Consider the following 27241-nt stretch of genomic DNA (forward strand, 5'->3'; position numbering starts at 1 on the left):
GTAGACTAGTGTCATGAGGAGGGCTCATAGTTGGCGTTTGTGTGTCTTGCACACTCTGTTCTTCCTACTGCTCTTCAGCTATTGCCATGCCTTCATCTTTCTTTTGTGTCTCCTCCTTAGTATTATCCTTTTCTTTATCTTCCTCCTTATCACCCCCCTTATCATTGTTATCATCACCATTATTTCTTCCCTCAAAGGGATCTTCTTCTCCTTCTTTGATAGTTGTCAATCTATAAATCAATTTCCACATTTATGTGGATTTCTTCACAACATCTTTAATATTTTTTTGAAGAATGTTAAATGCCCTGTATTTTGGTGCAAACTTTCCACCATATTTCTTGTTGGCCTTGATAATCTGCCCTTTTGATAATTCTGGCATTACCTAGGGTAATGTGGATTCTCTAATTTGTTTCTCCAGGTTTAAACAATAATGTCACTTATTTTCAACAATGGTATATAATTCTTTTGGCACAGTGTTATCTAATTCAAGTGGGGTGTTCTTGAACTTAGAAATCATTTCATATATTGATTCTTCAATCGAATTTTGCTCTTCTCTACCAAGTTTTTCAAAATTAATACTTTTCAAACTAGATAAATTTGCATTGTTTCCAACATTTTCATAGAGATTCTCAAGATCAAATTTTGGTGGATGACTTACCACTCTGAATTGGCTTGTATCCTTTGATTCTATCCTCTCATCATCAGTTTCTGGCTGTGCATTGTATTTCCTTCTTTTCTTCTTCTGCTTTGGCCCTTCTTGTTCTATAGCCTTGGCCTTTTGTGTGGTGGCCCATGTGCTTGCCTTGGTTCTTGGTGTTGTTGGCTTTGATGGACTTGGCTTAGTAATCTTCTTTGCCTTTGTCTTTTCCACAAGTTGTGTCTTGGCCTTTCTCTTCTTAGGTTTCGCTTGTACTGGTGCTTCCTCTACTTCCTTGGTACCTTCTACCTCTTCTTCATCCTTATATTCTCCCAATCCTTAGGTTAATGAAAGAGATTCTTGAGCTGGTTCTTGTTCTTCCTCTTCATCCTCATCATCATTATCATCATCATCATCTTCATCTTCATCTTCATCTTCTTCTTCACCTATACCTTCACCAAATTCACCCTTTATTTTCTTCACCAATTTATATTTCTTCTTCAATGTGGAGGCTATCTTCAACTCCATCTCAACTTTGGATTTTATGACATCATAACTGCCAAATATTTTGGCTAATTTATCAACTTCTTCAGCAAGAAGTGCAGTGATGGCAGTTGAGGCTTCATCAACATTAATCTCATAGCCTAAGGGTCTTAGCCATCTTACCTTAGGTATGGTAGCCTGTACATGTGTATAGTCAATATCAAAAATAAAGCATATGTCATTGAAATATTGCTCAACCAAAGAAATTGGTATTCTCATCCTTTGTTTCATAGACTTCTTGAAGTCTTCAAAATAGCTGGTCATGATAGTCTCAAAGTTTTCTCCCATTTGCTCAATATACTCATTGACTTGAACTGCAACTGATCTGTTTATTTTCTAACTCACCTTGCCAAAGGATGGAAATGTGTTCTGAACATAGAAAAATATGCAAATTAGGATTGCTCCAAATTTACACTGTGCACTCTTGGTTTTTCTAATGGCACCCAGGTTCTCCATTATTTGTTGTAATTGTAGTTTAGCCAGATCATAGGTATGATCCCTCTTTACAATTTTGTAGCCCACATCTACTGCAATATAGGGGATACTATTCAATCTACTTGATTGATAAAATTTATGAGAAATTACTCTTATGGAAAAGTTAAGTAGTGGGTCTGTGATAGTATCAATAGTCATTCCATGTTTGTTCCATTTTGTTCCTGTGTTTTTCTTAATAACTTCCTTTGAGTCACTTCGTAGAGTCTTCGGCCAATCTAGGGTTGGAAAACCAGTTACCCTATGAACTATTCTCTTTGAAATTTTAATGGGACTATCTTCTAGCCATAAGCATCTATCATGTATTCTGCTTAGCACTATCTTGATCCATTCTATTTTAAAAACCGTAAGGAAATCTAGGGCATGGGTCAAACCCTTCCTTTCAATAATCTTAAATTCTTCTTTTAGAATGCTATTTTCACACAATTTTTCATAGGCTTTCCTTATTTCCATGTCTTCTAATCCACCTATCTTGCAGTTATAGCATTTTCTGGCATCTTGGACCATTATGACTTTTGGGGGAATCATGGAAAGTGCGCTTGATGGGTCTTGTTTATATGCAACATTTGGAATTGCTCTAAAGTCTGGTTGCTTTATTTCATTGTTAACTAATTGAACATTCAAAACTTCTTGACCTTCTACATTCCTTGAATTGGACACCATTTGACAAGCTAGGGTTTAACAAATTTCAAATTGCGTGACTCGGCTTATGAAGGATACCTTAGAAATTCAATGAATTGGTGTCGGATCATCACTGAAATTTGTGCAAACACTTTGAAATTGGTTTTTAAGTTGCCTTCTACCCTTCTTGTAATTGCTTGAATCTGAAATGGTGAAAAAATGAGTGAAAATCAACCTTATACCCTTCAAAACTTTGCATTTAATGCTTAATGCTTGTACAACTGCAAACTTGACATCAACATGATTTCTATTTTACCTAACATCTACTAACATGACCATCACTCAACAGCTAATGTAGGCTCAACCTCAACTAATAGTTCGACACTAACTAGTAGTTCACTCAGCATACACAGAGAACTTTTCATGCTTGGCAACAACATGAAAACTTTGTAGGTTTAACCTTGAACTTTCACAATATCTTGCATCTTTATTCATGCTAATCTATTTTTTTCAGTGCTATTTTATTTTGGAATTGATGTATGAAATAATACTTTAAGTATCAGTCCCACATACCTATTGTTTGCTTAGTTTGATGTGGTGTGACCACTTGACCCATTGGGTGAAGTGATCCCTTCTCCACTTGATGTACTGCAACCATCTTTCTTCTTCCATGTCATATTCATCTCATTCTTGATGTGTTCAACATTTGCCTTGCCTTTACCTTTATCAAATTCATAGCTTGGTGCCTTGGACCTAGTTGGATAATGTTTACTGATATGACCAGTCTTCAAATAGTTGAAATATGTAGTTTGACTCAACCACATCTTGTAATTACCACTGAAATGAGTCCTAATGCAATTTTAAGGTACATGTCCATATTCCTGACAATAGTGATAGCTATATCTTGTATTGTAATCCTAGTTATAAGAATTTATATAGCTTCTTACCTTTGTTGGCTTGCTTGATGACCATGTGGACTTGGATCTACATTCAAAGGCTCTATGTCCATACTTATGATAGTTGTAGCAATATCCTTTAAATTTTGGTGCATGCATGGTTCTATTTCTACATTTATGTGCCTAATGAACTTGTTTATTACACTTATGATAGTGGACCATGTTCTTAGGCTTAGCATTCTGATTTGTATTCATGCTCCTACACACATTAGTGGTATGCCATTTCTTTCCACAATTATGACAAGTAGCTTTGGAGTTCTTACCTTTGTTGTTCCTTTCCTTAGCAGCTTTGGATGATTCTCCTTCTTCAGTGCTTGTGTAGCCCAATCCTGATGTATCTCTGTTGGATTTAGGGAATTTTAGTAATTACTCAAAGTACTTGATGGCTTCATTTGGCTTGTTGAAACTTTCAACAAATTTCTTTTCTCTTTTCATGTCATTCTCTAGTTGTTTATTCTGCAACTTTAATGTAGTTATCTCAATGTCCTTGACATTCAACTCATGATGAGAATTCATCATTTGGATTAAGGTATCCAATTGCATGTTTGAGATCCTAGATAGCTCTATTGACTTTTCTTCCAATTTTTTTGCCAAATTTTTTTTTTTCTTCTTCAATCATGGCCTTGTCTTCTATAACTTTCCTCTTTTGTTCAATCACTTCACATAGTAGTATAGCTTGTTATTCTTGCTCCAACTTGAGATTTTTGATTTCTTCAGCTTGTGCTATGTTCTTCTCCATTAGATCTGCAACCACTGCATCAAATTCACTGGAGTCACCATCTGCAAATAGCTTTGTCGTGTCAATCTCTTTGTATTGTGTGTCATTTTCTGCTATGGCAATCTCTTTCCTTCTTTTTAAGGAACTTTTTAAAGCATCTCTGGCCTCATTTAGTTGATTTAGTATGAAATGTATTTCAATCTCCTGATTCTCAATGGTCTTTCCCAATTTGTAGACTTCCATTTCAAGATCTTTCGTCTAAGCTACAAAGCTTCTTCTTTTGAGAACTTAGCTCTGATATCAATTGTTTGAATTACAAATGGGAAATATATACTTCTAAGAAGGTGGGATGGGGATGTGAATCAAAAGTTCAAACTTCAACTATTAAAACTTTCACCATTCATTAGATGCATGTAATATATGAATTGAAAGTAACATGAAAAGTAAATACATCTAAAACATGTAAGCAATTGAACACACACTTAACACTAGATATGATTACCCAGAAACCCTCCAAAGAAAAGGTAAAACTGGGGTGGGGATGACACCCACAAATCTTTACAAGTGCAACAATAAAGTGTAGCCAATTAAGGTTACAATGGTTTGACCATGAAACATGATCTGCCCCGTGAAAGGCCTACCTTGTTAAAGGCTTACAAAGACTATTAAATCCCACCTTGTTAGAGGATTTCAACACTTTTTTAGAAGTGTGCCTGGCTAAAGGACTTTAGAACATCCACTTGGAATGTCACCCTCTTAAAGGATTTACAACAGCCCGTTAGGACTACTCCGCATAGGAGATTTAACTAAAATCACCTATTAGGATGTTTTAGCATAGATCTTGTGATTGGCTTTGGTTTCCTAATTAAAGATCAAATCCATACAATGTCCTTCTTGATCCTCTATGATATGATATAACAATTGTTGTATCCTTTTATTCTTTGTTCTTCTTCAACTGATTATGCAATTCACTCTCACTGCTAAGTCACCTTGAAATGCTCTATAAACAAATTTGATTATTCACCCCTTGTTACCTCCTGTAACATTATCTTTCACACTTTCTATATATTATTATTGTTTGGGGTTTTGTCTTACTTATAAAGACTTTGGTGGCTTAGGGTTAGGTATGAATCTACAACTGAGACTTATCCTTTTTGCCGCTTAATCCTTCCTATTTTTTGATTGGCTACATGCAAACACATAGGGATTCTACAAATAGATTTGTCCTTATCTTTAAAGAATCAAAATCTAACCTTATGTCAGCTTGAAAATGGTTTACATAGTTGTTTGTGCAATCACAAACAAATATGTTGAATCTATGTTACTCGGCACTTGAAGTTACTAATGCTCGACACATACTATAATTCTATTTCTAACTTGAAAATTGAACTACTCAGCATCTACTATTCACTCGGAACTTGAAGTTACTCATCACATGAGTGACTCAACACTCATTGCAACTCAACATAGTCTTGTATTTACATATCATACTCGACATATATTACTAGTTTGGCATGAACTAAGTAAATGTATTAATTATGTTGACACTCAATTGTCCAATCCAATCTGAGATCAACAGATGCTACCTCTAGTATGTCATAAAATATATTAATTCTAAAGAAAAACTCTTCTTTTTCTTGGAAGATTGATATTCATATAATATGGCATGAGACACAGCTCTGTTGTTTGTCATAAAAATGGCTAAAATGTTACTTTTAGTGATTTTCTAAACCTAATAGCTATGCAGTAAAACCAATTTCTTTATTAATTTAATCCAATAATATATTGTAGGTAACTAGGAGGTAATATACTACTATCACTATCTATGTTGCAAATATCACAACTCTAGTCACTTAGTCTATAATTATCAACTCCCAATTTTTGATCTTATTGCCCCATCCATGCTATATCAAGATATAAATGGTTTAATCCAACAAAATCCTATAGGATACAAGAAAATGGCATAATCTTCACATGCAAATTTTCCTACTATTTGCTTCAGATCTATGTTTTCACCATTTTGTTTCTCTCATGTTCACTTACCATTGCCCTCATTAGAACATAAAAGTTAAAACTATTGAAATGTACCATTTGATAGAAATAATGAATGATTAGTATTGATACATGCTATAAAGGAAAGTAATTGTCATGTGCCTATAATAGAAATGTGTCTTTGTATGTAACTCCTCGAAGAATACCACCTTTGCAACAAACAAGGGTAATACAAGGACCAAATATCTGTAAATTGAATGGATTGAAGTGTGAAGATTTTAGGGAAAAATGAAGAAACATTATAAATGTAAATCTTGTTTTAGACTTACAAGACTAGAAGAAACGTTGATGTTTAAAAATATTGAGTTAAAAACCCTCACAAGCTCCACAAGCAAGCTATTGTATGAAAATGTCCCTAGTTTTAACACATAAAGTATTAGTGTGAATAATTAATTATTATTTATACTTTACTTAGGATAAATACATTATTTTATTATTTATTAGGTTAGATACCTAGGAGTATGTGCACTTATATGAGTTGTCATATTGACAACACAAGAGTTAGCAACTCTATTATAGTACATGGTATCTACAACACTGGAGTTTGTAAAATCAATTGAGTTGTCATGTAGATGACACACTTGTTCACACTCTAATTAAGCACATGGTGTATATAACATAATTTTGTGTGACACACCAATGTAGGCTTATCCTCTCATCATCACACTAACTCCTGTGCTCAATGGAGGATAATCCACTCTTGGTGAACATTTTCTTAGTTGTGAGGCTTATCATTTTGCTAACTCCTAGTCATTATAGAGGCCTTTATATATAGGCACTTCTAGTGTACTTGTTGTAGGTTTCCATAATAGATCAAGATAATCACACTATTTTTCCTCTAACAAGGGTACTCTATCCATTTTGAGAACTATCGATTCCATTATGAAAATACATTTGAATTGTCAACCCAGGGATGTAGGACTTGAAATGGGTCAGCACAGTATGCGCACCAAGTTCCTTTAAGAGTCTTAACACCTATGCTATTGGAAAGTAAAATGCATGAAAGGAATCTATACTACTAATATAGAATAGTAAACATGCTTAGATTATCAACAAAGAAATGTAGAAACTATAGAAAAGGGAATTCTAAACTAGTTAACAGTTCAAACATCCATTATGATAGTTTTCCACAAGTGTTGTAGGAACTTTCATAGTAATTATGCTGTAGGACTAATACAGTAAATCTATCTTAACAGGAAATTGCAAGAAACAAATCTACTCCACCTAAATCTATTCCACCTCCCAAGTGGGCCCCCTTGGTTGGCTTCAACTAACTAAGAACACAATGGGTAATCCAAAATCACTTTCTCATTAGAATTCTTCTTTTTTTACATGACTGAACAATTCATAAAGAATAGAGGATTGAAACTTATAACAAAACATAACACAAAAATTCTTGGGCAAACATCATCAGTAGAAAAATGGCAGGATGTCAACCATGACTTTTAGAACATTGATTGAGTAATATAATAATGGTTCATAGATAATGTAACAAGTTGGCTTCTAAAATAACTCCTTTCACAGATGTAGCTTATCACCCAAGACTGACCTACGCTTCTCATGCTATGACCAGTCTTCATTACTCCTTTAATACGGTGCTCAACACTATTCACGCCACTTCTACATTTGATAAAAAATAGCAACATTTGAACACATACAACAACATTAGTACTCTCATTCAAATATTAAAACATAGCTTAAAACATTTATATGAAATACTGCACTTTATATATAATATTAAGCAAGGTATGCCATATCCACTATCCATAGTTTATTAGGTTCTAACTGCATTCAACATAAGTTCATAAGACATTTAAAACAAGTATTTTGAAAATGTTTTTCTCATGGGTCAAAGAGTAAGTTTATACTATATAAAAACTATATCAAATTTGAGACATTAATATGCCTCATCATCTACCCCCCACTATGCCAATGCTTGTCCTCGAGCATTGTACTTCTTCACCAATATTGCTCTGAAATCTCCCACTGTTGTCTTCCCCTCTTTCCCACTTCTGAAGGTGTAAAAGTATCCTTTGGATTGTCTCCAATGCTCACCCAAGTGTTCTTTAACTAATGGATCTAACCTAATAGCATCACTTTCATACAAGGTCTAGAGAAGGGTAAGAGGTTGGAAGGTTAGTGGCATCCATAATTCTTTCCTTATTTTCCCTTCCAATTGCATGTATTTAGGCACTCTATTCACTGCGTCTTGAAATTAATAGGGCTATGTGGTTTAGCCTTCCTGAAAGATTTTGGTAGTCGACTCGACCTATTTCTAAGCCTTGCAATTTCTCTCTATTATGTAAAATTAGGAAGTGTATGATACTCTTTGTAAACCTTTTCCCTTTCTTCAAACACTTTCTCTCTAATTTCCAATTTTGTCCTTCCACAAGTTAATTTGAACCAATCCCTCAGGAGGTCATAAGGCTTATGGGATTTAGCCTAGAGTGGTAGTGGCTCAGATTTTTCAAGGTCTCTATAAGTATCCAATTGTCTATCATAATTGGTTTCATAGTGCATCCATGAAATTAGAGCTCTTAAGTGAACATCCCCTATGTAAAGCAAGGGATTCCATTCTATTTCTTATGGAATTATGAAATTATGTAAATAAAGATCACACAAAAAGTTCTTTTGCCATGAGGGCAAAGTTTGATACACATTATAAAAATGTTGACCATTCTTAAATTCACAATCAATATTTCTCATTGTCATCATCAAATGGAACAATAGAAACTATTCTTTCAAACACATATCATACACCCTTGGGGGTGGTCTATAGGCTATAGCCTAATCAGCTAGCTTCAAAGCCTTATTCATTTGTTACTTCTACTTTTCTAGTTGCTCCTTTAATGATTCAATTTCTTCGTCTCTATCAAATATTACCTTTTGCATATGGTCTCTCTCTTGCTTCCACAAGGATTTTTGAAAAATAAAATGATTGTATAGACCAAACAATATTGACTGAATTGTTGATGATGAACATTCTTGAGTTTTAGACTTCATCTTTTGTTCTCTAGCAATTTGTTGGAAATACTAGGTGTACCAAGAAGATTTATAAGGTATAAGAGAGACATTGGAATATTTAGAGACTGATGGCATGATAGGTTGCTCATTGTTGGGTGCTTTCGCTAGAATAGAAGTAGGAATTGAATTGCACATTTACGGATTCCCTCATAGTGTCTCCTTGATAGACTCAACTTCATGTGTTTCTATGTTTTGGGGCTCTACTTGCATAGGAGAATCATTTGGGATATTTTTAACTACTGACTCTGTTTGAGATTTTAAAATTGGGGCATTTGGTTTTTTGATAGAAGGTGGAGATGCTTGACCTCACATGTGAGGGCTTCTACGTACAGGAACTTCTTCAACTTCAACCACTTTATGGGTCTATTTGGGTTTAGACATGATTAGAGTAGATGCTGTAGGATCAGTTACTGCAAGAACAAGCTTCTTTCTTTTTGTTACGTTAACAGAGGGATTTTGTACTTCCTTTTCAAGGTTAGGGCTAATCTTAGTCTTGGCTTTACCCCTAGAAGAGCTCGACATATCATCCTCTAAATTAGGCATAGTAGACTTAAAAAAAGAGGGTTCTTTTTCCTTCTCAGCTAGATTTTGAATTGGCTCTGTAGTTTTTTCCTTATTTTCTAAGTTTTGAGGAATAGGGTTAACTTGTGGCTGTAAGTTTTTGGATTCAATAAATTTTGCCCATGAAATAGGAGAAGAATCCCTAAGTGATCTTTCAACTAGAAGTTTAATGAAGGCATGATGGGAAATAGAATTAGGCTTTCCTTTTTGGGTTTCCTCAACACTAATACATAACATATTGTAAAGAAAGTTGGGAATATTAACTTGCATGTTATGCCTCATGTAACTAAGCAATTTAAAATGATGAGCATGTAAGTTTGAAAACCTACCTTGATAGGTTAAATATCTAATAATGTGGGTTGCTAGCTCTAGATATGGAGGTGGAAGAGAAAGTCTCTTACATCCTTTCTTTGTGATGTCCAGTTGAGGGTCACCTTGTTGAGTGAACTATGCCCTTGAAGATCTAGCATCATGCTCATTTGGATAATGTTCCCCAATTGCTGGTAACCCGACGACTTCTGCTATCCTTTCCTTGGTAGCAACCACTCTTAATCCCCAAATTGAGGCTTTTCCTTCATCAAATATTGTCATGAACTCCATTGCCACTTCCTCATTAAATTTCTTGTTAATTCTAAGAAATAATCAAGCCATCCACAAGCATTGAATTGCCAAACTGCTTTAATATTTGCAAGTAAAATATTATGAATGGCTAGCTCATACCTCTTTAGTTGTCCTCCCATTTTCAAAATGTCTAGCTTCCACTCTTGCTATTGTGACAAATTTTTGTCCCTCTTACCTCTACAAATTTTCTTTTGCTTTGAGCTTCAAAACTAATTTTTAAAAATGCCATATGTTGTTGCCACTTCTCATAATCAAGACCCCTTTGTTTTTGACATTTAGAATAATGGTGCATTAATGATGGAGTGCATTGACGCTTTAACTAAAAATGTTCCATAATAGCTCTCAATCCTTTCAATCATGCCAAGTACAAGAGATCTTTTTCCAAAAAATTGCAATAAAAGGTACGACGGATACAAAAAGATTTAAAAAATTAATGAAATGAAAACTATTAGACTACTGCTAGAGTACATTCTTTAATGTAGACCTGACTAGGATAATATGGAGGTGACATTTGGAAATTAGTACACTTTTTTGACCCCCACTAAAATTTGACAAGTGTCCTCACTTTAGAAATTTTGGCATGGGAAGGAGAAACTGGCTTAAGTCTTATATGATATATATAATGTAGTATTAGATATAAATATCAAAACCTATATTTTAAAACTAAATAAAGAGAAAAAAAATTGTTGTACCTACAAATTTGAGATTGTACATCCACATGCAAGTTGATGAGGTGGAAAAGATTGATGCTCATAGAAAGTGTTGATGATTTTGTTTATTGAAAGCAAGAAAAATAGAATGTGGGTGACATGGAATGTGGGTGGATGGTAGATAAAGAAATGAGATGGGTTGATATGAAGAAAGAGAAAAGTGAATGGAAGAATGGGGCCTCATATTGATATGAGGTTTTATTATGACGGTTCCTATAATTCTATCATTGTATGGCTGTAAGAAGAAGATTTTCATCTTCTATTGTAAGAACTGTGTTCAAAAGAGCTAGTGCACTGGTTGGTTGAAATTGCTACAAGAATTGTGCTTTAGTCTATGGCTTGTGATAAAGATGCAGCCTATGGCCATTTACAAGTAACTTAAATTAAACAAGATCAATGGTTGTGAGTTGCACTGTGCCATTTTCAAATACATGCTAAATTTCACAAGGCCCTAACCATCGAGTCTGCAATTTCCCTGGATTCTCTTTGAAATGAGAATCATAGAGGAGGGCCCAATCTCCTGCTTGAAATCTTTTATTCCTGATATGTGCATCATGCCATTGCTTTTGTTGCTGTCAAATAGTTTCTATTCTCTCTAAAGATCTCTTTCATATTTCATCTAACAAATTCAAGTGGAGGAGTCTCTCTTGTTGTGCTACAAGAAGATTGATGTTCAACTCTAAAGTAGTGCATAGTGTCTTGTGTTCAAATTCAATAGGTAACATTACTGATTTACCATAGACAAGCTCAAATGGAGTGAATCTAGTTGTTGTCTTCCATGTGGTTTGGTATGCCCAAACAGCTTTAGTTAATCTACTTGTCCAATCCTTCTTGTGTATGTGTATTGTTTTTGTCAAAATGGATTCAAGTTCTCTATTGGTAACCTCTACTTGCACATTTTCTTGAGGGTGATAAGGACTTGATTTACGATGCCTTATGCTGTACTCCTTCATAACCTCAGTGATCAAATTTGATGTAAATAAGCTCCTTGATCTGTGACAATTTCTCTGGGAACTCCATAACGAGTGAATATTTCTTCATACAAGAACTTAGCTACTTTCTCATCTTTGGCATTTTTCATTGCTCTAACTTCTACCCATTTAGTTACATAATTTGTACATACTAAGATGTAAGATTTTCCACTTGATGGTGGGTTAATTGGACCTATGAAATCCATGCCCCACTTATCAAAAGGTGTGACTACAACCTGTGGAGTGAGTGACATCTCATCAATTTTGGTTGGTTAGCCCATCCTTTTGCATTTGTCACAATTAGCTGTATATGTTATTGCATCCTTATGTAGAGTTGGCCAATATTATTTTTGTAAGTATCTTCAGTGCTATTCTTTCCCTTGTAAAATGGCCTCCACATGGTTCATCATGACAAGCATGCAGTATATCACATGTCTCATCTTCCTTGCCACACCTCCTCATTACTTGATCTGGCCCTACATAGAAAAGATTGTTATCTATCCATGAATATTGAGAACTTTTCTCTACTAGCTTTCTCTTTTCTTTGTAAGAGAAGTCTGGGGGTAGTCTATTTGTAGCAAGATAATTTGCAATGTCTGCATACCATGGTGTATGGGTTGCTATATGGAACAAGTGCTCATCTGGAAAGGTGTCTTCAATTACAGATGGATCTTCATCAACAATGGTCAATCTAGGCAAATAATCTGAAACTATGTTGGATTTGCCTAACTTATCAATAATGGTAATATCAAATTCTTGTAACAAAAAGATCCATCTTGCCAATCTACCAGTGATAGCTGGTTTGTTCATTAAATACCTTATAGTTGAGTGATCAGTATGAACAAAAATAGGATATCCAGTCACATAGTATCTGAATTTGTTCAATGCATAGACTATGACTAAAAGTTCTTTTTCTATCATTGTGTAATTAAGCTCGGGTCCATGAAGGCTTTTACTATTGTAGTAGATGGCATTCTCAAGATTAGTAGTTTTTGTCTTAATACAGCTCCTATGACATAGTCTGATGCATCAGTATGAATATGAAATGGAATTAACCAATCTGGTCCTTGTGAAACTAGTGTCGTGGTGAGAAGTTTCTTAAGTTGCAAGAAGGATTCATTGCATTTAGGTGTCCAAATAAATTTAGTTTCCTTAGTCAACAATGTGTACAAAGGACTAGCTATTTTGCTGAAATCTTTTTTGAAATGCCTATAATATCCAACATGACCTAAAAAAGATCTTACATCTTTCAATTTTGTAGGTATGGGTAGTGTTAGAATTACCTCTATCTTAGCTAGATCCACATGTATTCCTGCAACTAATATGAAATGACCAAATACCACTCCTTCCTACTTGAGCATGAAACATTTTTTCGCTATTAAGTGCCAGATTATGTTCTTTACATTAGATAAGAAACTTTTCAAGATTCATCATGGCTTCTTCAAAGGTGATTCCAAATGTTGTAAAATCATCCATATATATTTCCATACAATCATGTGAAATATCAACAAAAATACTGATGATAGATTATTGGAATGTTGTAGGAGCATTACACAAGCCAAATGGAAAAATAGAATATGAAAAAGTACCTCATGGGCATGTAAATGTGTTTTTGTCTTGGTCTTTAGGAGCAAAACTTATTTGATTATAACCACTGTACCCATCTAGAAAAGAGAAATATTTTTTTTCTAGCCAGAGTGTGCAGAACTTGATCGATGAATGGTAAAGGAAAGTTATCCTTTTTGGTTGCCTTATTCAATTCTCTGTAATCTACACAAATCTACCATTTCCCTCCCTTTTTAGGTACTATGACTAGGGGTGACACCCATCTACTATCAGATATAGGATAAATAAAACTAGCATCAAGCAATTTTTGCAATTTAGTTTTAAATTTCTCTAAGAGTTGGATTAATCCTTCTTTGTGATTGATGGAGTGGCATGCACCCTTCATTGATGTATATTATATGAGTACATAATGTATGACTCAATTCTTTCATATCCCCATAATCCCATGCAAAAGCCTTATACATAATGCAAAATACAATTCTTATTACATTCCTCATATGTGGTTAACTCTTCTAACATAGAACTATCAGATACATCTTTCTCTACCACACACATGTTAGTAAGGATATTCTGAATTACTGAATCCTCTTCCTATAGCTTTAGGAAATATTGTCTATGTAACATCATAAAGTTGTGCTATGGAGTTTAACTCTTCTTCTTCATCCCCTAATTCTGGCCAGGCAGATGTGCTTATATCTAGTTGTGGTTGTGTTGGAGGATATTAATCAAATTTCTTTGTTGCTTGACCATTAGATATGGTCATATTCCCTAACCTAAAACTTATATTTACATCAACTGTAGCTAACCGTGGTTGTCCTAGAATGATAGGATAACTAGATAAATTGACTTTGGGAGATAGAATCATGAAATCTGCAGGGTACTCTAAAGAGTCTAGGGTTACAACTATGTTTTCTATCATCCCATCAGGAGTGATAGTAGAACTTTCTGCAAGTTGCAAAATTGTTGGAGTAGCCCTTAATCCTTCTATTTTCAACTTCTTCATAGTATCCTTGGTCATGACATTTATAGCAGTACCAAGATCAATTAAAGCATTTTTAACAAACTGACCATTTATAATTACATTCACAACTGGACTACCTAGATTAGAATATTTAGGAGTGATCAATTTTCCTAACATAATGCTAGCCAATTGTCCTACAATATGGGCTATAGTTGAGTCCTTTTTCTTCCTCCTAGGCTTCTTCAGGTAGGCTTCTTGAATCTCTTTTCCATAGATGGGAACATCTTTAATAGCTTAGAATAGGGGTATTTGGACATGCATGTTCTTTAACTGATCAACAATATCAAAAGATTTTTTTTTTTTTTGGATAGGTTTACTTTGTACGAGCTTCTCTGGAAAAGGAGGTTCAACCGCTAGCTGGACTTGAGCTGAAATGGTGACATTAGTTGGGTCAACCTCTTTAGAAATTGCGGGCTCTGATGATGTAGGAGTATCTAGTATTTCAATTATAAGATGCAGTTTAGGTGTTGGTATGGTTGTACCAGATCTGAAATGTATGTTTGCAACATTTAGAGCATAAGTAGGGTATTACTGAGCATCAACATAGTACATAGGTTGTTGTGACTATTGTTCATTTGGATTTGGCTAAGGTTGTGTAGGTAATTGGGTCTATTTTTGAGGTCTAGGACTCACAGGTGGTGGTATTAGTGTAGGTTGTTGGACTTGGGGTGGTAATTGTAGAGTACTGGTATTTTGGTTAGGTCACTATTGAGGTCCTCTCTATTGATTTGTAGACTGCCAGTTCCCTTGGGGTGGTTGCCATTGGTTTTTTCTGGTTCTACCATTGATTATTCTATTGGTTTGGCCAGGAAGGTTGGAAATTCTGAGGCCATTGGGTTTGTCATGGATTATTTTACCAAGCATTATTCCAATTATGTTGACAATATCATGGAGGACCTTGGGTATTATGGTTTTGCCATTGATTACCATATAGATTTGAATTTTGCAAATGATCTTGATGCATACCTTGATGTTGGGCCCATGGACAACATTGAGAAACAAATACTACTTTCTCATCATCTCCATCTATCTTGATGTACTCAATTGGAAGATGCTGGTTTTCCACAATAGCGACTAGTTTACATTGGTAATCTTTCTTCTGCTTTTGACAATGGGGGCAGTACTTAGCTAGTTGTACTTTAGCTTCTATGTGTTTCTTCTTTGTAGTCATTGTGTCGATATGTGTAGCAACATCATTTATAATATCCTGCTTAAAATATGAGAGTAGATTAGATATCTTGATCTTTGAAATACCGTAACTAATTCCTTTAATTGAAGTAGTTTGGTATCCTTTTCCTTTTTTCATGGTTGATCTTGAGTAATTAAGACAAATTTTCTTGAGGTTATCCCAAGAAGATTGATACACATTCCCTCCAACCATCAAGTCTAATGCTTCTAGACAACTATCATTCACACCTCTCAAAAAGACTAGCTTTTGTGAATCCTCAGACAACACATGCTGAGGGTTCTTCTGTAGTATATATAAGAAATGTGAAATATAGTCTTCCAATGTTTCTTCCTCCTTTTGTGAGATTCTAAAAATATCATCTCTTGAATTATTTGATTTGCAATACTCTTTGTATTTGTCCTAAAATAGAGTTTGCATTTCATCCCAAGTACTTGTTGCATTGACTCCTAAACCCATAAACCATCATAAAGTTGACTCTTTTAGTGTTGCTAGAAATAATTTGAGCTTATGGGCATCAGTGTTGTAGTCAAAGCTACGACAGAGTATGTCAAACTCAAACAAGAAAGTATCAAGATCTTCAGTTGCGAGGCCATAAAACTTTGGAAGAGCATTTGGAGGTATATTTTTGAGATTAACATTGGTTACAAGACTTGGGAGAGGAAATGGAAAAGTAGGTTGTGCCATTACTAGAGGTATTTGATTATGAGGTTGCTATTGAAAAGGGACATTGGGCACTAGATTGTTAACAATTGGTGGATTTGGAGTAGCACTATCAAGAAACTGGCCAAAATTTCAGCAAAAGGTTGAAGGCCACTTGTATCCAAAGGTTCTACCCTTGAGGATGATTCTGTAGGAAAAATAGGGCTTGCATCTAAAAAAGGAAACTTAGCTTCTTCTTCAATTTCTTCATTCAGATTAACAGGCTCCCATAGAAGAAATCTCCCATATTCATCTCATGGTCTTCCTCTTTGATGCATGCAACTGAATTGGTGACTTGTGAATCAAGCATTCAATCTTATGGTTTCTAACCAACACATTAACCTAAAAATAGAGGACTCATGAAGGTTCCTAGTTTGACACCATCCCTGGCAATGGTGCCAAAAAATATAGGTTTCCATAATAGATCAAGATAATCACACTACTTTTCCTCTAACAAGGGTACTCTATCCATTTTGAGAACTATCTATTCCATTATGAAAATACATTTGAATTGTCAACCCAGGGATGTAGGACTTGAAATGGGTTAGCACAATATGTGCACCGAGTTAATTTAAGAGTCTTAACACCTATGCTGCTAGAAAGTAAAATGCATGAAAGGAATCTATACTACTGATATAGAATAGTAAACATGCTTAGATTATCAATAGAGAAATGTAGAAACTAAAGAAAAGGGAATTATAAACTAGTTAATAGTTCAAACATTCACCATGACAGTTTTCCACAAGTGTTGTAGAAACTTTCATAGTAACTATGTTGCAGGACTAATACAATAAATCTATATTAAATAGGAAATTGCAAGAAACAAATCTACTCTACCTAAATCTATTCCACCTCCCAAGTGGGCCCCCTTGGTTGGCTTCAACTAACTAATAACACAACAGGTAATCTAAAATCACTTTCTCATTAGAATTCTTCTTTTGTTACATGACTGAACAATTCGTAAAGAATAGAGAAAATAATTTTAGAATCTTCAAATCCCAAAACTAGCTCTAACTTTCCATAAATATAGAGGATTGAAACTTATAACAAAACATAACACATAAATTCGTGAGCAAACATATTTAGTAGAAAAAGGGCAGGATGTCAACCATGACTTTTAGAACATTGATTGAGTAATAGAATAACAGTCCACAGATAATGTAACAAGTCAGCTTCTAAAACAACTCCTTTTGTAGATGTAGATTATCACCTAGAACTGACCCATGCTTCTCATGTTATGACCAATCTTCATTACTCCTTTGATACAGTGCTTGCCACTCTTCATGCCACTTCTACATTTCCTGCAAATTAGCAACATTCAAACACATACAATAACATTTCTACTCTCATTAAAATATTAAAACATAGCTTAAAAAATTTATATGAAATAATGCACTTTATATATAATATTAAGCAAGGTATGTCATATCCACTATCCATAGGTTTAATAGGTTCTAACTACATTCAACATAAGTTCACAAGACATTTAAAACAAGTATTTTGGAAATATTTTTCTCATGGCTCAAAGAGTAAGTTCAGACTATATAAAAACTATATAAAATTTGAGAAATTAATATGCCTATCACTTGTACATCAATTATCTATCATTGAATAATTTGATATCCAAAGATAATCGGATATTCATTTTCATATTTTTATGATCATACATTATTTGGTCCATATTGTGCTAGTTTTGTGCTTCTTGATCTTGGCTTCATTTTTCCCTAAGGAAAATTCTTCACAGTATCATAGTTATACCAAATTCTTACATGGTATCAAAGCCATAGGAATGTCATTTCATAGCCATTGGACACCATTCTTACTTCACCTCTTAGAGGGCCACCAATTTAGATCTAACATTCTGCAGCTATTGGAGCGTGTAGAGCCAAAAAGGACCTCATCATTGCATCCAAAATGTTGATTCAATGAATTTTGACTTTAAATTTGTTTACCCTAGGCCATAGTCAAAATTAAGGCAATTTTTTTTGCAAATTGGCACCTGAAAGCCTGATTTGTAGAATTTGGTATGATCTATTAGATCTGAGATTTTATTTTTTAGATTTGTCATTTTAATTTCTTTGCAATTATTGTCTTTTTCGAATTATTTTTTTGAATATTTTTGTCCTATCTGGCCTGTAGAGAATTTTTTTTGCAGGAACTGGGTGGTCAAATCTTGGCTCCAGCAGCGGTAAAATATTCCATTTACAATTTAGATGCATATTATTTCCACATATTCTAGCATTTTGAAACTCCACAACCGACTGGACAAATTCTAGCATTAACTCACAATGAAGCACAACCAAACTCGGTAGCCTTATTTATTTTACCTCTGATAGCTTCTATTTTTAAACATATTTAAGTTGGCAACATGGTGAATGTGGGATAATTACCCCACACCACCCTGCCAGACCTCCTTGCTGCCATCAATTTGAGTCTCTTACTGACAGTCATTCTTTGACTAATAATCATAAAACTTGATGTCCGATCTCCCTGCTATCGACACTAGTAATCACAATTCGGTCACTATCCCACATAACTCTGGCATCAAATTTTTGCATTCCTAATAGATGCATCCATGCATCTACACAGTTGGTGCTAACTAAGACACCATGTGTTTGCATAGTCTCCTGCCATGCAGACATACAATAGTGCCTAAGACACATCACACCATGATATCTCATTTTCCACATCAACAAGTTTAGTATAAATGTGTCGACCATGCAGCCAGTCTGTATGTGACATGTCACATGTTCATACAAGTTCGTACAATTGATGTCACCTGTACAACCTATAACGTCATCAGGCGGACCCCATTTTTTGTTGACGTAAGCATTTCATGGAATTAAATTTGATGGTCATTTGATCATCATCAGTAGGCTAGATTGCACTATTGTGATGGCTATTTGGACATCAAATTTAACCTCATAGTTTACTGATCAGACCACTCACCATATTCAATTTTTATTTGACAATCCAACTTTGGGAGGCCATATCTCAATCATCTAGACTCCAAATCAGGTGCAATTTTTTTTTATTTTGGCTAAAATTTCTTGAATTTTTTAGTCGTGCTATTATTTTTTGGTTTGGGTGCATGGATTTGTTAAAAATTTCAATTTTTGGTGACTGTACCTATCTAATCCTACATTTTAAAACTTCAAATGCTTTGTATAGGCTCATCTAGACACATTTTCTTGTTTATTTTTTTGAAAGTGAATAACTTTTTGTCTACTTTCTAGATCTACAATTAGATTATAGGCTTGTATGGACATAAATATCACTTTCAAAAATTGGTCCTTTCTTTGCATTGTATTGCTTCAAAATTCTTGTATATCTGAGCTACATTGTAAGTTTCTAGATTTGAACTCCAAGAGGAGGTTGTAAGCAACAAAATTAGAAGTCCACTAAGGCCTAAATTGGCAAGTGGCCCATTGTAATCACACTAAGTATAAAGTGCCAAAATCATACATTAGTGGGGGTTGATTGATTATTTTTGCATTTTGGGGGGTGTATACATACACTGATCTTATGGAGTTTTATTTCACATGTTAGTTTGGTATTAGATTAAGGTTGACAAAAAGGAACTATCACAAATGGAGTGCCTTGATAATTGATTATCTAAGAAGAGAGCATAAGGAAGTATTTCCTTATCTATGTTCCAAAGAACTGCCCTCTGATGATCTGACACCTATTAAAATAATTATGTCAATCATTTTTTTTAGTGTTAATGCTTATTGCTTTGATGTCATTGGAAAGCTCACCAACCCTTATGATATTTGGATGGCTCTTTGGAAAGCATACGAACATCCTAAAGTTCCTCCATTTCTAAAGGACATTCTACCTCCAGTCACTCCAATTATGGTACCTTCACCTCCAGATGAGATCCCACCTCCTGATGCTTCTGTTGCTTCTACTGATATAATTCTAGCCATAGATGCTCTTGATTCAGTGCAATAGGAAAATACCATGTCTTCCTACTTCAGCTTCATGGGATGACTTCCTTCCAGACATTGCAGGGTTGTTTGTGGAGTCTTACATTGAAGATGTGGAAGACATCATTGATGACATCCATCTTCTCTTTGTTGAGGAGACTTTTTCACTTGTTGCAAGGGAACACTCTGACTCTCAACCACTTGAGCTTTTTTTTGAGACTGACTTGATTGTGGACACTTCTTTACAATAGATGGAGAAGGATTCTTTTACTTCATAGTAGACATCTTAGTCTTTGGAGATTGTATTCCAGTTTCCTCAGACATCATATTTTCTAAGGATTCTTCCTACTAGTGGGAAGCATTCTCTACTACACCTATGGCACCATTTATTCCTACAAGGAGGAACATCATTCATCTTTCATGGTGCAACTTCTTTAGTCATTAAGGAGCTTCTATCATGGGTGTGCATACATCATTGTGGGGGGTGACATTGCTTCTCTTCTTACATCTTCCTATAAGGATGTTTCATCATCTTTGGAGGTTGATTTAGTTTCATACATGGACATGTTACCTTGTTTTCCACCTTCTTTTGGGCATCCACTAGATTGGCTTGTGGCATTTACATTCATCAAGAACTTGTTGACATATGAGTAGGCTTCAGAGGCAATATCCACACCATACTACATATGAATCCCTCTTCCATCTTCCTATTAACAATGGGAAGCATATTTGCACTTATACTTGGTCTATCTTCTTCCTAAAGGGAGAAATGTTGTTTGTAGGTATTGGATTCTCTTTTATCTTCAAGCACTCATCATTAGGAGATCCTTTACTAAAGGGGGGATTTCATGGAGGGATTCTCTATTGTATATGTGTGATGTATGTCATAATAGGGGGTCTTGATTACTCCATCCATACATGCATCTTCTTTATTGTACTTATCTCTCTTTTTGGGGGAGGGTTTTTTCCATGAGGTTTTCCCTCTTTCCTCATTTTCAGAGAGATTTCATTGCATTACATAGCATTGTATGTAGAGCATTGCATTTGTACATGGGTACCTAACATGGCCTAGTAGCTAGGACCCATTATGCATTTTCATCATAGCTTTTGTGAGCTTAAGTACATTCACCTAAGTTGCACTTAAGGGGGGGGGGGGGGGGGGGGTGTTAGTGCACTTTAATTAAGTTTATTTGGGATAAATGAATTATTTTATTCTTTATTAGGTTAGAAACCTAGGAGTATGCACACTCATGTGAGTTGTCATGTTGACAACACAAGAGTTAGCATCTCTATTATAACAAATGGTGTCTACAATATTAGAGTTTGCATAATCAACTAAGTTTTCATGTAGAAAACATAGTTGTTAACACTCTAATTAAGCACATGGTGTCTACAACATGATTTTATCTAATACACTAATGTAGGCTTATACTTTCATCATCACACTAACTCATGGCATTAATGGAGGATAATCCACTCTTGGTGGACATGTGCTTAGTTGTGAGGCTTATCATTTTGCTAATTCCTAGTCATTCTAGGGGCCTTTATATACAATCACTTCTAGTGTACTTGTACATCAATTATCTATCATTGAATAATTTGATATCCAAAGATAATTAGATGTTCATTCTCATATTATTATGATCATACATTATTTGGTCCATATTGTGCTAGTCTTGTGCTTCTTGATCTTGGCATCATTTTCCCCTAAGTTAAATTATTCATGGTATCATAGCTATACTAAATTAGGAAAATTCTTCATGGTATCATAGCTATACCAAATTCTTACATAAAGTACCAAAATTTCAACACAAATACTAACAAATCTGCACAAAGACTAACAAAATTTGAGTTTTAGTGTAAAGAAATCCATCATAGCTAGCTAAGCTATATATAAGGAACCCTAGCGATAGGTTAAGGAACCCTAGTGGAAGGTTAAGGAACCCTAGCGACAGGTTAAGGAATCTTGAATCATAGCTTCAAAATGAAATTGAGAACTCAAACCATAGCATGGAGTTGCTAAAAACCCACATCTAAAAAATAGGTTAGATCATTTATGTAACATCAAAATATGGGGAGAGAAAAAGGGTAAGGGAGGTAATGAAGCAACACTTACACTGAAACCCAGATTTGCAAGTGTATTTCCCAAATCCAAAATGTGACCTGATCATGCAATCCACAATCTCATAGCAACACTTATGCTGAAACACAAATTACAGTGTAGCAAGCCTACGGTATATCTCCTCACAATGAGAAAACACAAATAATTATAACCAACACCCAATGAAGAACAATAGGCTAACCCATATTTAAACTACAATGAAAAATGATGTCCCTAGAGGCTATAAACTAAAATGAAAAACATGTAGGAATCTTACCTCATTAAAATATTGAGTGCCAAAAAAATATGTAGACATCTTACCTCATTAAAATATCGAGCGCCAAAAAAATTGTGAAAATGAGTAGCACAATTTTTTTCACGGACCTAAATTTTTTTGTTTTTTAGCAAAGTATGGAATAGGAATAAGTATTCCAATTCCACCTATTTAGGTGGAATTGGAATACTCCATTTCTAGACATAAATAGAATATGTATTCCTATTGTACGCCTATTTTCTATTCCTAATTAATGGACCCAAACAGAGGATTGATAAATTTTTAGAATAAATAAATGTCTATTCCAGGAGTATTCCCATTGCCAAATGGGCCTTTAAATTGTTGAAGTAACTCTAGGACTTGATAGTAATCTCAACTCACTATAAAATACAATTAGCATTGAAGGAGCTGCAATTGTTCATGGTGAGAGTAACCTTCATTCTATGCATTCAAGCTAGAATGGAGATCAAATGTTATTTACACAATTATTCATTCCAAATTTGGTTGAAATGTATGGTGGCAATGATAATCCATGTGTTGATGTCTGAGAATTGGGTGCAATAATAACACTACGTTTTGATAGCATCAAAGAAGTAACTGTACTTGCACTACTAGTACATGGTGAAGATCTAGGGAATAAAGAAGATCAAATAGTTTATTCCCAATTGCTTGAAATCTATTTTGAACTCTGATAATTTTGATGGGCACAAACCACATTATTACTATTCTTACAACTCCTATACTACTCTAAAGTTGTAAGGTCTTATTAGATTAAGTGTTGTATTGAACAATTATGTTCAAATGCTTTTTTCGTCTTGAAAAATCTTATAATGGAAAGGGATGTCATGCAATCTTTTCATTAATTGTGTGAGATATCTCTATGGAATTTCATATAGAAATACGCTTTATAGGATCCAATATCCCTTCATTTAAGATTAAGTCACTTTGCTCGACTTGAAGGTGCCTTATACTTTGAGATTATTATTTGAAATGAATTTTAAACTTATGAATGGATGGTTGGGATTTTAGATTAGTTTTTAAAATTCATAGTTTTATTTTTATACATGGTCATGGTCATGGTAGTCTCAAAATACCAAAGATGAGTGTTGTGGAAAGTTATGTAGAGATGAAAAGTGTTACCTTATTTTCATATTTTTTCAAATATTATTATAATCTTATCTACTATACATGAATAGTAAGGTATTGGCATCATGTTTTGGTACCAAGAACATCAGAGCCACATCTTGCTTTGTTATGTTATGTAGCATGCATACTTCCACCACATCTTGTAGGTCTTAGAATCCTCCCTTGCAAATTTAGATAATTATTTGAGGGATGATATAGGAATATGTCCTCATATTAATAAAGGGGTTAGAGGAACTAAAAATGATTATCATTGTTCCAAGCCATAAAATTTCTAGGTGGATTCTGCATTATAGGGTGGCCTTGGCCTGAATTTTGCACTTCATTTAAATCTCAATTCAGTGGTTTTTGTGTTTGGGCTTATCGATTAGGACTCCTATTGGTTTTTAAGGTTAGTGGGGGAACAAGTAAATAAGGTGTCCCTAAAGACTTGGATATGATGACTAGTCTATGATTCTTATATATCTAGGCCCCAATATGGGTTTAAAAGGGATTATTGACACTTGAGATTTCTCTTTCAAGTATAATGACTCTTAAGATGACCCTTATGAGAAGCTTCAATGAATGTGCAAATCTAGTGCTTTTATTAACAATCTCTAGGTTTTAGAAGCCAACTCTTCATTTAAATATTATGGTAGAAAATAGAAGAGAATGCACATAAAAGTAAAGTGATGTGCTCAAACTTGAATACTAAATGAAATTTCTACAAACATTATTTCAACATAGGAAGATCATGAAATCAACCAACTAAATCACAAGAGAACATCTTATAAGGAGCTCAAACTCAATAAAATAGAGAAGAATGTATAGTAATAAATATGAAATACAAAATCATATGTGCATAGTCTACATAAAGAATACAATACAAATGCTAAGTTAAAGCTAGAAATAGCACATAAGTTTACATACACATAATGAACACCATAGATACTTCAAAGGGAAAAAGCACGACTGATTTGCATTCATGAATCAAAAAAACATATGCAAAACTTAAGGATTAAGATCAATGCCTCAATAAGTCCGAGAAATCAAAAGTTTTCACAAATATTTTTCAACAAAGAAATGGCCTTTTTTAGCACTCAATAGGAGAAAATTCCCAAAAAGCCTAGACAAAAAATAACTTTAAGAAGGAAGCAGTGTCATGTGCATCAAGGATATAAGGAGCCATCTTTTGCATAGGATTTAAAGGATGGGTTACTCACACACTTTGGGTTGTTGGGACATCAAATCTCATAGTGGATCTTAGGTGCTACAATAACTTTTGAATGCAACCATCCCTAGAAGTGTTGCAAGGGAAATCCAGAAGGCTCAAATAAACTTATTAGTAGCACCAATTTATCTATATGCTACATTAAAAAATCCATATAACCATATAAATAACAAAATAAAAAGCATATTATCAAAAATAAAACACACAAATGAATTCATGTAAACCAAAAAATACTCCAAACTTCTATTGCTTCTCTTCACTTTGTTGAGAAGCTTTGATTTCAGAAGCACCTTGACTCAAAGCTATGAGAAATGATAAAATGATATGATTCCAGTAGTAAAATGGTAGAGGTTCAATATTATGATGCGTGATGAAATTGTTAGAAAAGAGGGTTGTTTATATAAATTTTTAGGAAATCCATAAATGATTGAGATTGATTATGGGAAAATCATAATTGAAGGATGAGGATGAATTAGACTAGAGAGATAATTAGAAAGTTTCCAATTTTAAACTACAAAAGACAAAGGATAAATTCTGAAGATATTTTTAATTTTTGGAGAGATAAAGTTCCCAAAGATTAAAAATGGCAAGTTTGAGATGTTTTCAGATTTTGGCTTTTCATAAAAAAGAATTTTCAGTTTGTGAGGATTTTTAAATCTTCAAAACTAATATTTCCTCAAAAATTTATTTTTTCAAAATTTAAGAAGATTTAATTGAATAATAAATTCAATTAAAATAGAAAGATGAAACTAGTTGATAACAATATTTGAATTTTTTAATGAATTGATGGATTAATTGATTTGGTTGATAGAAGAAATGTTAGTGAGCAACATAAATTATCTAGAAGAATTAATTATGAGAAATAATTAAAATTATGCTATCAAGTTGGATGATGTATTGAGTCATTGCTAGATATATTTTACAGATTTCACGACTGCACTTTATTGAAAAGAAAGAGATACAAGTCCACCCAAATATTGACCATCTTCATATCGCTACTATTTTTGATTAACAAGCATAAAACAAACAAGGAATATTTCCATATCCTTCTAGGTTGTCTTAGATCATGGGTATTTGCAGTTGCTAGATGTGTAGTTTTTCTTATCACACTCATCCTACATCATCCTTGCCCCAAAATTATGTTGAAACAAAACACAAAAATCAAACAAACAAAATAAGATGATGAACCATCATATCCTCTCTCACCACTCAACGGTTTCCTTCATGAGCATAGGAACATAGTCATGAAAGATAAATCAATAATGGACTAACATAAAAGAAATTTTCAACAACCTTATTGATCATTGATTAAATTAATTGATGTGTCTCATGAGTCCATTATTTATTTGTGAAGCTCTTTGTCTAATTCAGTTTGATGTTTGATCAACACTTTTTTTTTGGATCAGTAATAGGACGAAGCCATATAATTTTTGTTTTAAATATCAAAATTTTACATCAATCTCCATTCAAACAAGAATTGGTAGGAAAGAACGAAGAAGAATTCCTCTAGTCTTGTTCGAGACATTGGTCCTATACAATTTATAAAAATTAAAAGGGGCATCCCCTAGTGTTACATTCATTACAGACTTGCCGCATAAGATTTTGATTAGAATGACTAATATATAGATATTCTTTATGGCACTAGTGGAATTATGAGGACATTCCCTCTTTTTCTTTCTTTTGATAAATTGTATGGTTCTATAATGTTCAGTTTTCTTCCTGATTTCTCTGCAATTGTTATTGATGGTGCTTACCATGATGATTCTTATTAATCTCTTCGTTCCCTTTTCACTTTGCATGTTAATAATCATTCAATAATCAAAGGAAATATGTTAGATAAAGGTTATTATAATAATCATCCATTAAAGTTTTTCCAATATCCATCCCTATGAAATTAGAGATATATCAAAAAGGGCCCTGAGATATACATACAAATCAATAATATTCATACGTAGAAAGATCCTTTAGAAATTATGAATTACATATTCTTGGATAAACTAAACTAAATAAAATAACTGATGTATCCTATATAACCTTAAAAAGACTATATTTTTCAAAGGAGAGGTAAGAAGATGAGCAAAAAAAGAGAATAGCTATTCAAAGTAACACTAATTTAGCTAATGAAATCAGTAGTCTAAGATTTAAGGGATTCCCTAATGGAAATGAATAGTCATGAACATTTCATCTTCCCTATACCTAGACA

This window comes from Cupressus sempervirens, chromosome 1 (genome assembly GCF_028749045.1).
Source record: "Cupressus sempervirens isolate cs-2001-9-10 chromosome 1, ASM2874904v1, whole genome shotgun sequence".
Lineage (NCBI taxonomy): Eukaryota > Viridiplantae > Streptophyta > Pinopsida > Cupressales > Cupressaceae > Cupressus > Cupressus sempervirens.